The following is a 13,455-nucleotide window of genomic DNA, read 5'->3' on the forward strand; positions in this document are numbered from 1 at the left end:
GGCTTTAGAAATTTCATAGATTTTAACACCCCACCAATATCTTCCCAACCAAATTCACACTGATCTTTCTCTACATATGCATGATCCAAGACATTTACACATCTTCTGATCATGTCCATGCAGAGAGTTTGACATCAGTGGAAGGTCACTTAACGGAACTGATCTCTTGAACTCGCTGTACTGAAGATAGTCAAATGTGTGACAGTCAGGACTCATTTTCCACACACGCACACAAGATATTTTATATTTCTACGTCTTTAAAGTCACATTCTTCTTCTGTCTCACCAAATCCTTTTAGAAACTTTACAGGTTCAGCAGTTAAAGTTTAAAACTTTGTTCTAATTTTACTCATATTTTCATTACCCCTAACAATATGTGCCCTGATAAGAACACTGGGCATCTCTGGGTCAAGTTTCTTGTTCAGAATATGAAGCGGGATTACGTGTATTTTCTTGCCTGTTCCATAACTCTGACAATCCTTGACTTATGAATACTACAAAAAAAATCTAAGCACAATAACAACATCTGTGTCATTTGACATTGCAATGATTTGATTGGAACCATTTCGAACAACCCACTCAACATATAGCACAACACGAATGTCAGCTTCCTCCAATTTGCTGTTAAGTGCTTGAACAATATGGCTCTTACCCTTTGAATATATCTCTGCAGGCACCAACTCCTCTTTGACAATGATTCCACTTGCAATAATTGGAAATTCAGTGTTCACTGAAACATCAGCAATGTTTTGACAAGTTAACGTCTCCAAGTTCATCTAGTTCGATCTTGATGACCAGAATTTATCAAGTTGCACAGGTATAGGTGTCGAAATTTCTGATCTAGGTAAGATCAATTGTTCTACTTGTAGACATTCGTCTGATCCTCTCACATTCTTTGACAGATAGTTCAAGATAACTGTCAAAGACAATGTGCAGTTCTTGCAAGGTGTGCACTGACTTTGATATCTGTAGAACAGTCTGAAAGAACTCCCCGAAGTTTTCCATGGATGAAATCTTGACCCTTCGCTATTGTGACTTATAGTCCACAACAACAGCAGATTTCAATGAGGACACCTTTTCGAATTGAAATGCTTCAAGAGAAAGTTTTTTTTTTTTCCGAGCTCTTGTACGAGTTTGTGCTTTACTGGTTTAGTTGCAGCATCTCCATTTTATAATGCGTTTGTTGGAAGAAGATCATGCAACAGAATGTCCTTGACAAAATCATTCTTTTCTTTTGCTACATCCATCTCTCTATGTGCTTGCGAAAGTTGTTTATTTTGTACCCTGTTTTGTAGTGGCTGGTTCAATGAAACTCTTACTATGGCAATTAAAGCGTGGAAGTTTAGCTTTAGTGATTATGGCAAACAGCTTTTTCTCTTTCAATACAAATCTCTCCTGCTTCAGTTCTGCGTATAGTTTCGATCCATGTTCAAGGACATCTAGTAGATGTGTCTCTATATCGTTATCCACATATTGTTTGGTCACAAAGTTTTGTAGTCGCACATGCTCAGTCATTTCAAAGGGGTTTCCTTGCTGCTGCATTAAATGTAGAAGGCTGTCAACATGTTTATTAGAACGTTCCCCTCGCGTTCTCACAAATTCGTGGTGAGGAACAGTTTCACAATGGGCTATTAATTTCGAATTTGTCATCTCTCTGAAAACATTGCAAATAGAAGGAATTACTGGTAAACTAGCTACCATTGAGCAACATAGTCACTTTTATATGTCTGACCAACAATTCCCTTAGCGCTTTTCTGTGATCTTTGGTTTATCTGTTCCAGTTTCGTATCTGGAGCCACAGCATTGAACCTTCCCTCTCTGTCTTTCACCACAAAATGTCTTTGGATTAATTTTCAGTAGAGGTATGCGTTTTCCACCTACTAGCTTGTTCACTCTTTACAACTACTAGAACCCATGTCTTGGGTAGTTTATGCAACTGAATTCATGAAACACAGTTCTCGGTGACCCCAGTCTTCACGTGTAGCTCCCAATCACCTTTCCGATCAGCATGTATCATGTGTTTCACTAAGGCTATCATGTGTAAAACAGGTCCCCAGTACTTGCAAAGTTCTGGTTATTCTTCACATTCTTTGACAAACTCTACAAACTTGGGTTTCGGGTTTTCTGAATTTGAACTGAGTGTATCGAGCATTGTCTGGCTTTGCGGTATGTCTTTTTAATGAAGTGCACCCTGTGCCTTGTTCACTTCTAGGATAGGATATGTAAAAGCTTATTTGTAGTTCTTGTTCGAGAAAGCATTCCAACACAATATTTCTAGAGCCTCAGATATGATGAGCATACCTTGTAACAAACAACCTAATGAGTTTGGTTCAATACTGACTGGACGGTTTTGCTTCCAAAGAATTCAGCCTCAATAAGTGCATCGTCTATGCCACATCCAATGAGAACTTCTGTACTCCGCTACGCAACTGTGGTCATGTGGGACACGCCCATCATTGGATAAGGATAATCAAATTCTACTAGATTGCTCATAAAAATGTCTGCTACAATACGGAAAACATCTTCATCGCAGAAAATTAGTAGGATGGGCTGGTCTTCAATCTGAGCATGCACATTTTGGGAATGGTTTAGAGCTGTGTAGTTTGTGACTAGAGATGGTATTACTGGTAAAAACTCAACCTTCTTCAGTGGAATGGTATTCTGGAAGATCAGAACATGAATTCCAGCCCACAGAGGAACTGGCTGTTCTTAATCCTTCAGTCCACTTCGAATAAGCGATCTCATATATTCAGTTAAATTAGCTTTGCGGACAGCAGCATCAGGTAGAAGAAGATCTACTTTGAAACGTTTTGGTAGACTTGATGGCTTGTTGTGATTTTGAAGACGTTGGCAAGGCAGTTGGGTTATATGTTTGCAGCTTTTTGTTTGTTTATGAATACAGCTGACACAGCTTGTTTGCCAGCAGCTACTTCATTGGTACAGTCTTGAAAAAGCACCATGGCAGTGTCATGTGTGCTGGATGTTCCAGAAAAAGGAGCTATCTTCAAAATCAAAATTATCAAGAGCAGCAATTGTAAATCCTTTCTTAGTAAAGTGACTTGGAAGTGGTGAGCTGTCGGATTCACAAGATTTTACAGCATGAGCTGCTCACAAGTTCCTGCTCCATACTATGTCATTATAACTTGTTGATGCACCAATCCTATTCATCGAAGCAATTAGCTCTCTCCTTTTGCCCTTGTCGTAGGAGTCATCATGTGTAGCAGTAGCTTTCTTTTTGCCGTGATGTAATTCATAAAACATGATTTGGAAAAGACAGTACATTTGCAAGCATATGCCTGTCAGTTAATGGGATTGTCTTTCACTTCTTCGCTTATATATTCACAACCATCATCAATATTGTCGGCTTCTGTCCTGAACTCAAGAACTTTAGTTTGTAACAGTTTTTTGCTTTGCTGATATTAAACGATGTAAAAAATGTTAAGACAACATCAGGCATACTTGTTGACTCCCATGATTTGCGGAGCCCTGGGGCATCACAAAATGTGTCATTAAGTCCAAAATCAGAACCTTTCCAGACGTTTCTTAAAATCGTTCCTGCTGATTTTACTGTATCCTGTGATATTATTTTGGCAGCAAGAACTTCAGCAGTCAAATTAGTTGAGAAAACCATAAGTGATCCTTTCTTTTTATTAGACTGACAAAAACGAATTCTGTAATTGTACATTCTCACCAGAAAAATCTTTATTTCATTATTATGGCTCAATACAGTTTCATCAATGTTGACCATTATTTCTCTGATCTCACTGAGTGTGAACCCATTGCCAGCACTCGAGCGGCTTTAAAACGTCATTTTGCTTTTTCAAAAAGTGCAAACTTAACTGAAGGCTGGCGGTTACGTTGTTGCTGGAGGCTCATTGTACATTCATATTTTCGAATGTATGCATGCAGATCCGGTGGACATACAAATCCGCTGCAAATACATTCACCTTGCTGTTTAGATCAGCTACACGACTAAAAACTTCATCTTGGAAGAAACTAGCTGCAGATTAAAACATGTTTGCCCTTTGAGACTCAGATACTCTGCACTTTGTTCTTTCGGCAATCTCTTTGGCCCTTGTTCTGGCTAAACCTCAGATAACACATTGAAGATTCTCTGCTTTCAGATCAGTTGTTGGAAGGGGATGAGGGGTAGCCATCGATCTTTTAAGTAGATGGGCATGGGGTTTTGTTGTCTTCGCTTTCTCAGAAGACGCGGATTCTTGTTGTGATCACTAGTTTCTGCTATTTCTTGACAATTTTTCCAGGCTTTTTTCCATTGCATACGACTTGTAGCATTTGTTGTTACAATGTTAAAATATTTGATCATCTTCACCCATCAGTTTCAGTCTTTTGTGAACTTGGTCTTGCCCAATTTCTGCAGCATCTTGAACTCTCTTCTGTCCAGCCGCAGTTGGTGTTAGCTTTTCTTTCAGATTAGTGCGGCATCTGGCACATTTAGCTTTGTTGAAGGAGTCCTCTGTCAGGCGGTAAAGATTCTCTGCTACCACCTGCTTTGCTCATGTTTCTGAATTTGAATCAACGGAAAACCTTAAACAAAAACTATTAAAATAAATACAGCTGCCATTTTGGAAAACGGTGGAAGGGTTACTTTCAGGAGTTATTTTCTGTCTCTATAAGACTACTTGACCCCCAAAACATGTTTTGACACCAAAATGAAGTATATAGGTCTAAAAGTTCCTGAAATATTACCTTATCACTGCAACACATCCGCCATTTTAAAAATGTTTGAATTGAAAGTCTGCGGCACCAAATTCTAGGAGATAAATCATTTGGCAGTATTTATGTCTGGCCTGCTATTCACACAGTGAGCAAAGCTATATAATTTAAAAATGAATTTTTTATTTACATATAGAAAATGTAGGACAGTTAAAATAAGGTTAAGCACAAAATAAAAAAGACCCTTGCACATTCTCAGAATTATATTCCCAAACTGTTTTGTAGTGCAGAGGTAAGGTGCTACATTTCCAGACTATTGGCAACTATGGTCAGTGAGGGCAGGTTTGTAAGTTATTGACTATCCCTGTGAGTCTTCGAGTCTTGGTTATACCATGACTTTTTAATAGCCGCTAATTCAATAGAAAAAAAGGTTTCCAAACCAATGTTACAATATCTGATATCCGCCCATTGTCCCTACAGTGCTAGAAATGGTCCTAGTACTGCCATGGAACCCCTCCCCACACATACCCGGAGACCCATGTGCTTTGTGAATTTTAAGACACACTTTTTAAGTGGATAGGGCATTTACTACTACCAAACAGTAATGCTTTAAGTTCCTGTAAGCAGCTAAAGGAGAATTTATGCTTGTTTTTTCCCCCTGGATTATGAAAGATGGATGCAAATATGATTCCAAGATCAAGGTGTCTCCCTTTGGCCAATGTAACACTATCGTAACACCTGGGAGAATGGCTTTTGTCCCTCTTGTGCAGCCATTGGTCTAATAGGGGCTTTCACAACAATATGGAATGCTACCAATTTGTCATGCAGAGCAGGCTCGTCGCCCTCTGTTCGCGAGTAATTCCTTTAGTTCATCAACCCTATTGCAACTAGAGTTTATGGTTTAAATCTTTTATTAGCATTTTCAAAATACACAAAAAGGCTTCAACAAAGGGAAATAACAGCACCTTATGTAGTACCAAGCTGATGAGCGATCTCTCAGTCTGCTATACACTAGGTCAAGCTACAACCAACTTGGGAGCGCCATAGTAGTCTCTAATAAAGTGCCACGGAACAAATAATAAACCTAATAACCCCCCCTCCTCGCCCCCCCCTCCCTCCCCGTGTTCCACGTCCATCCAACCCATCCCTTCTCATTCTCAGCAGCATCCATTCCCTACCCCTCTTTCTGCTCTTCAGAGAGTCTCAGCAAGCGCAGATAGCGAGGACAAGTGACTTCTCTAAATTTGGTGGCCAACAATGACAGGAAGGGCCTCCACAACTCTCCATACTTGGATCCCTCCCCAGACAGTGTTAGTGTGAGTTTTTCCATGCCCAAGACATGCCACAATCGGTGCAACCAGCCCGTGAAGGTCGGTGAGGTATGGGAGCGCCAGTGAGTGAGTACGTTCTGCGTCGCTGAACCCAGCGCTATGGCCATTAGTCTGCCCCTGCGCGACTTGAGTGGGTATGTCAAAGGATTTGGGAGACCCAACAGTACATACGCCGGAAAGCGCGGGATCGTGGTATCAAAATGCTTGTCAACTTCATCGAGCACTTGGGTCCAGTACGCCCGGACGCCCTCACAATCCCAAAGTAAATGAGTCAGGGTGCCTATCTGCCCACAGCCCCTCCAACAGTACGCCTCCCTCTTCTTGTCTATCGCGTGCAGGCGCTCCGGAGTATAATACCAGTAGGTCGCCACTTTTGTGAGTGTATCTGTGAGTCCCATATGGTACGCTGAGTGTCGGGCCCTGTAGTATATTCCCTCCCACTCCTCATGAGTCAGAGATCTGCCTAGCTCCTTCTCCCAACGCATCTTCCCTGCGCTATATGTGTGCGTGAATCGCCTCTGAAGCATTCTATAGAGGTCCGAGATCAGCTGTTTGTCAGATGAGCGAGTTATTAACCACCGCTCATACTGGGAGAGTCGTCTATCTGCCCACGGTCGAACCCTTCCATCCAGCGCCCAATGTCGGACCTGGAGGTAGCGAATGCGTTCCGTCTCTGGCAACCCGTATGCCTGCCTGAATTGTTGGAACGAGCGCATCCCCTCTGCGTCATACATATGATATAAAGAGCGGCAGCCCGCCGGTTTCCACTCATGGAAGGCCGCCGGATCCATTCCGAGCGAAAAGTCCGGATTGCCGAACAGGAGAGTAAGCGGGGAAGGGAAAGTTGTGAGCTCGTGAGCGACATTAGTGCGATCCCAGATTTCCAGGGGAACACGGGTAATGTGGGAGGCATAGAGGTTGGGGGGCCTATGCTGTCTCCGCAGGAAAGGGATATCCTGCAAAGGTCGGGCTGCTACCGCCTGATCCTGAAACAGCCAGTGCTTTTCTGACTCCCAGCGACTCCACTCCACCAGGTAGCATAGTTGCGTGGCTTGGAAATAAAGTTGGAGATCAGGGATCCCAAGCCCCCCGCTCTATGGCGCAAGAGTGGACAGTGACCTCTTCATACGTGGCTTCCGTCCATTCCAAATGAACTGGGCCAACTCTGATTGTGTCTGCTGGATCCATCCAGCAGGCGAGTATAGGGGTATGGTGCGGAAGAGGTAAAGGATCTGCGGTAATATGGTCATTTTAACCGCCGCAATCTTGCCTAGCCACGAGAGGGGATAGTATTTCCACTGCCCAAGCCCTCTGCGGATCCTCAGGCGCAAAGCAGCATAGTTGAGAGCCACCACACGGGAAAGCGTAGGAGCCAACTGGATCCCCAAGTAGGGAATCGATTGCTCCGCCCACTGGAAGGGGAGCAAACCCTCCAGGTATGCCCGGGTGGAAGGAGTCAAAGAAAGGTCCAGAGCCATCGATTTGTCTGCATTGACCTTGAACCCCGCCACCCATTCAAAGACGTCTAAGTCCGCCATGCACGCCGGCAGCGCCTCTCGAGGGTTGGATAGAGAAAGTAACACATCATCTGCATAGAGGCTGATGGTATGAACATACCCCCCCAACTTAATCCCAGAGATTCCCGGGTTTTGCCTGATCTTCTGAGCAAGGGGCTCCATATATGCAACGAAAAGCAGCGGCGACAGCGGACACCCCTGCCTCGTGCCCCGCATTATGGGGAAGCTGGCGGACGTGTGCCCATTGACCCGGACCATTGCCGACGGGAATTTGTAGCAGTTGAAGATGTGGGTGCGGAACCTCTCCCCCAACCCCATCCGTAGCAGCACCTGTTCCAGGTATGGCCAGTGAACACGGTCGAACGCCTTTTCGGCGTCGATCGTGAGTAACATGTATTCTCCCGACGTGCGAGAGGCCTTCTCCATCAAGTGCATAACACGTTTCATGTTGTAGGGGGCCTGACGTTCTGGGATGAATCCCGCCTGGTCCGGGGCGATCAGATTTGGCATACAAGGTGCCAGTCGGCTGGCCAGGATTCCCGAGTAGAGCTTAAGATCGACGTTTAAAAGGGAAATAGGACGGAACGCTCCACAACGGGTCCGATCCTTCCCCGGCTTGGGAATGACTGCTATGTGGGCCCCCAAAAGGTCTGGGGGAATCGCCCCCGCAGTTGAGAAGGAGTTGAAGAGCCGGGTGAGAAGGGGCGCCAACAAGGTGCAGAATTTCTTATAGAAAATGGCGGTAAAGCCATCAGGCCCTGGAGCCTTTGCCGGTCTCAACCGGGAGATAGCCGCAATCACCTCCTCAGGGCGTATATCTCTGTCCAGGTGATTTGCCTGGGCCTCGGTCAGAGTGGAAAGCTCAACCGAGTCCAGAAAGGCCACCCCGTTATCTGCGCACAACCCCGAACCATCGTACAGGGCAGCATAATAAGCTCGGAACGTTTCAGCTATGTCCCTGTCTTCCGTGACCCGCGTGCCGTCTTCCCGGCAAATCTCGCGAACCCCCCGTCGCCTCCGGACCTCCCGAAGTTTGTGCGCGAGTAAGCGTCCGCACCTATCTCCTCCCGTGTGGTAGGCGTGTTTCAACCGAAGAGCGGCGTATTCCGCTCTAACTTGATCCAGAGCCGCCAGCTGCTGCCGGATGGCCCTCAGTTGCCGCCATATCCTGGGGGCGCCCGTTCTCTGATGCATTTGCTCCAGCTCCTTAGTTTTTTGCGTAAGCTCTTCTCGCTTGCGTCGCCGCACTGAGTTGTCGGCTGCAGAGATAGCAATAAACTCCCCCCTGAGGACCGCCTTCAGTGCCGCCCATTGTGTTGCTAATGTCGTGTCGGTATTAGCATTGTGTGTAAGAAAATCCGTGATCGACCTGCGGACCTGTCTCAGCACGTCCTCTCGGTGTAGCAAGGTGTCCCGAAGACGCCACACCCTATCCGGCCGTACCACCGGCGGTAAAGTCAGTGTGGCGAACACCGGGGCATGGTCAGAGAGCGAGGCCGCCCCAATCTCAACTGCCACTGCCATTTCCCTTACTGCGGACGATGCCAGGAAATAGTCCAGCCGCGCATACGTTTTATGTGCATGCGAGTAGTAAGAAAACTCCAGATTCTGCGGATGTAAGCTGCGCCACAAATCTTCAAGCCCCAACTCCCGTAAGCGGTCAAGGCCTGTCGCAGAGAGTGCCCCCGCTTGATGCGTACGCTGACAAGATCCATTGCGTATGTTATCAAAGACGAGGTTTAGATCTCCCCCCAAGAGGATAAGCTGATCGCTCGTTGCCGTGGCCTCCGTGAGGGCGGACTGCAAAAAGCGCTCATGCCCCTCGTTGGGAGCGTAAATTGAGCCAATAGTAAAGGTCAAGGCACCCACGGCGAACCTATAGATCAATAGCCGTCCTCTAATTTCGGCCTCCTTCTGCAAGACCTCCCCCCGAAAACGCTGGGCCACCAGGATCGCAACTCCCACTGTCTTGGTGGGGCTAGAGGAAAAAAGCTGGACCGGGAACTTACGGGACCGAAGCCTGTGACAGTCTTGATCTAATAAATGGGTCTCCTGAAGGAGACATATATCGGCCTGTGAGTTCTCTAGGCATGACAACACAGCTCTACGCTTAACTGGATTGTTAAGGCCCCTAACATTGAGTGTTAATACTTTAAGTGTAGGAGGTGCCATGTGTTTCCGCCTGTAATGTCAGAATGTGCCATGTCAAAGGTGCCACGCGCCCGAGGACCACACCAAGGCCCCGTGCTCCCCTCTCCCCGCCTGCTGGCAACCCACCCGGCCCTACCCCATGATAGACGTGGAACCCCCTTCCCTCTTTCAACCAACCTCCCCCCACCCGTCCCCGAACCTCCCAACAATTGAACAGCAGAAATCCAGAACCATAGTCCTCCACTTTCCAGTGGACGGTGATGTAGGGACGCAAGGTACGGCAACACAGTGGGAAGGTCCCTCCCCCGCCGGCGGCCCGTTCAAAGATCCAGCGGTGTGGCCTGCCGCAGCTATCATTGTCACACCGGGCGAGGTGGCATGCAAACCTACGGAGACCGACTCCAGTGCCTCCTGCTGCCCTCTGAGGATCTCCGCCACTTGAGGTTTCTTTGCACGCTTACGACGGCCCTGCCGGCGCCAACCAGGTCCGCACGTTGCTGCATCCGTCGGTCCCCCCTCTGCTGCACTGTCCTCCGTTGGCAAATTCATCCCCCAACAGCTTAGCCGCTTCCGACAGGGACCATAGCTGGTATAGTGTATTGTCGATGCGGAACACTAAGCGGAACGGATGGCCCCAACTATACTGGATGTTGCGTTGTTGGAGGTGCGTCGTGATCGGCTTGAAAAGCCTGCGTTTGTGAAGCGTGAGTGCCGACAGATCCTGATATAGTACTGGTGCATGATCTCGAAACCTCACGGGGTGTTGCCGACGGGCGTTGCGTAATATGTCCTCTTTGGTGCTGTAGTCTTGTACACACACCAGGATATCAGACGGACCGGCCGCCGCAGGCCGCGGGGGGGCCCACTCTATGTACTCGGTCGACTCGCAGCTCTGTCTCCAGCGGGCGATCTAGGATTTGATTAAAGAGCTCCCTCGTGAAGGTGAAGAGATCCTTCGAGTCCTCAGTAATGCGCACCCCTCGAATGCGTATATTATGCCGCCGGGACCGGTTCTCCAGGTCCTCTACATGGGACTGAAGATCCACCTGCTGGTCATGAATCCGCAGGATTTCTTGTTGTAGCGCCGCTAGTTCCGTGTCTCGGCCATCCCCTTTAACCTCCAGCACGGCAACCCGTTCCCCAATATTGTCCACATCTCTGCGTACTTCTTTAAGCTCCGCAGTGAATTCCTTTTGGAGGTTTTGGATGTCAGTTCGTAGGCCAGTGAACATAGATTCTAGAAATGACTTGGTGATCAGTTCAGATCCCTCTGGCTGCACGGGCGGGAGACCCGTCGCCCCCGACGCCATAACGCCTGCTGAGGGCCCCACCCGAGGCCTCTCAAACAGCTCCTTCAAGGTCTTATCTCTGCGGCCTTTCGGGGGACCATAACGTGCGTCAGTTTCCACCACTGTCCCACCCAGGAGGAGGCTCGGCACTACCCGACAACCATCCAGCGCCGGCCCCGGGCCCACCTCTACCGACTCCACCGCCTCCGCTGCTGAGCCCATTCTGACGAGCCTCACCGATCCAGGGTATGACCCCCGACAGTCCCCCGGAGCCGTGTCCCCCACTGTCCTCCTCCTGGCCCCTCTGCTATGATTAGGCGCCTACCGGACTCCAAGAGCCCTCCAGCCGGGTCGCTTCCGTGTCGTTCACATAGGTCTTTCTGCTGCCGGTAGCTCAGGGGGAGTGAGGGCCCAGAGCGTGTCACCGTCCCGCCCTGGGGCTCCCCCCCACCAGTCTCTTCTCCGCAGCCGTCCCCTTAGAGAGTCTCTGCTGTCCTTCCGGGGTGACCCCACCAGGAGGGTCCGTCCCCCGGCAACCGCAACGCTATTTGTCCCGCCGCGCAGGCCCAAGGCCTCCTACGCCGTATCTAATGCGCCAGGGACCCGTAATCCGCCTGGCCTTCCTCCAGGCACATCTCCAGTAGCGGCGCGGGCACCGTTCCACCCCGGCTGCGTGCAGCTCCCGTCGTCTCCTCAGCCTCTACGGGGTATTGTCACGATGCCAGCAGCTTGTGAATTCTTGTAGCCACTAACCTCGGTAGAACATCAGCAGGAACGAGGATAGGCTGAAAGATCCCCCAATTCCCCCAGGGCGCAACCCCACACAGGGCTAAGATACACCGCTATGCAGTACTGCACTCAAGGGAAGAAAAGGAAAGGGACAAAGTAAACACCACTGCGGCACTCTGGTACTCCAAGGTCTCCAATCAGTCACGCTCGACCAGCCGGGGTAACTGCACAAGAATTGAGACAAGATGTCCAAGGTCAACATAGAACAATGACTCTCCCTTAAATGACTCCCACTCCGATAGTTCCCCAATGGCTCTCTTCCTTGAGAAGACACGATTAAAAAGGGGAAGCTGGAAGGAGAAGGTTGTGTGCACGGTCCGTGGTTTATCAAACAAGGGTGTCTTACTGGCTCTTGTATAATGAATCCAAAGGCGTGATCAATAATAGAAATGTCAATGATAGAACCAAAATCAGCAAGGGGTCTTCGGTGGGAAATACCACACGTAGCTTTAGCACGTGCGTACCCTCAAAACAAAACAAAACAAAACAAAATCAGCAAGGAGGAACGCGCACAGCTTCCAAGACAATCCCCTTGTCTTGGCACTATGCAAGAGCCGACAGTTACACAAGCCTAAATACCTGAATGGAGTCCCCGCTGCTCCGAGTATGAATGCTCAGCTCTCTACCTTCGGTTACATCAACGTCGGGAAAGCGCTCCGTTTGCGCTCACCAGGAAACTGAGGTATAGGGAGTTCCGAGACTCGGTCGTCCTGCGGGGAAACACCTTCCGCCGGCCGAGTCTCGACAAAGAGGAGAGGAGGGGCTGGAGGCGAAAGATACCAGGGCTCGGGGGAAATGCCGCTCAGAAGATTGTCGCTCGGCTGGGTTCAGGACACGCTGAAAGGAATCCGTCGGAATACGTTCTCTCGTTCTCTGGACACGTTGAAATTGTCAAGCCCCAAGCAATGGGAGCGGCGAGGCTTTGTAGGTCTTCCGGAGGTCAGGGAGTCGCTTCCTGCTTCCGGGCTGTCTCCAAGTGGGGCTCCTGGGTAATGTAGTTCAGGTTTCTTCTGTTGCCCCCTAGTGGCCTCCCACCGGTGATACATGCATTTGACACCGTGTTATGTCGGCGGATGGTTCTAGAGAGACTTCTCACTGCCCTATTCCTTGGCCTCTGGCCCGTGATCGCGACAGGTATGAAGCCCTCAAGGATAGGGATCGCCTCCCCACGAACCCCGGGTGTCCAAGCAGCAGAGTTGTGTACCGCTAGGGACCAGCACCTACGGGGCATCAACCTCTGGCCTTCGCTCTGTGAGTCTGCCAGCTCCGGCCCGCGGTATCCTCCGTGCCCCACTGGTCAGCGGACGGGCTCCACTCCTGGTGTCTCCTCCACCTCGCGGGCCGCTCGCTGCTCCTCTGCGTGGCCCCCCCCACACTTGCTTGGCTCGCCGAGTCCACCGCTAACTTCTGGCCCCTCCGGCAGGACCCCGATCCCTGCGCTCGGAGGGAAGACCGCTAGTCCCCCGTTAATGGCCGCCACTCGTCTCCGGAGCCCCCACTGGCGGCGCCAGCAGCGCGATCACTTGCCTGTCTGGCGCCGGGCGTTTCTCGGGGACCCGGTGCGCTCCAGGGTCCGCAGCTTCTCCAAGGCGGCAAATCCTCATCCCTCCGCTTCCGGGCCCGCCGCACTAGCTCCACTCAGCTGGTAGCTCTCGCCGGACCTCTCTTCGTCCCAGTGATACGGGCTTCGGGGATCGTCCTT

General features: G+C 49.3%; 1 pseudogene across 1 annotated transcript in view; it reads left to right on the forward strand.

Annotated features, from left to right (window-relative positions):
• LOC146871804 (PAT complex subunit CCDC47-like) overlaps nucleotides 1–13,455 on the forward strand; it is a 319,820-nt pseudogene that overhangs the window by 16,615 nt on the left and 289,750 nt on the right. The window lies entirely within an intron of this gene.

Source organism: Triturus cristatus, chromosome 1_1 (assembly GCF_964204655.1).
Source record: "Triturus cristatus chromosome 1_1, aTriCri1.1, whole genome shotgun sequence".
In the NCBI taxonomy this organism is placed as follows: domain Eukaryota; kingdom Metazoa; phylum Chordata; class Amphibia; order Caudata; family Salamandridae; genus Triturus; species Triturus cristatus.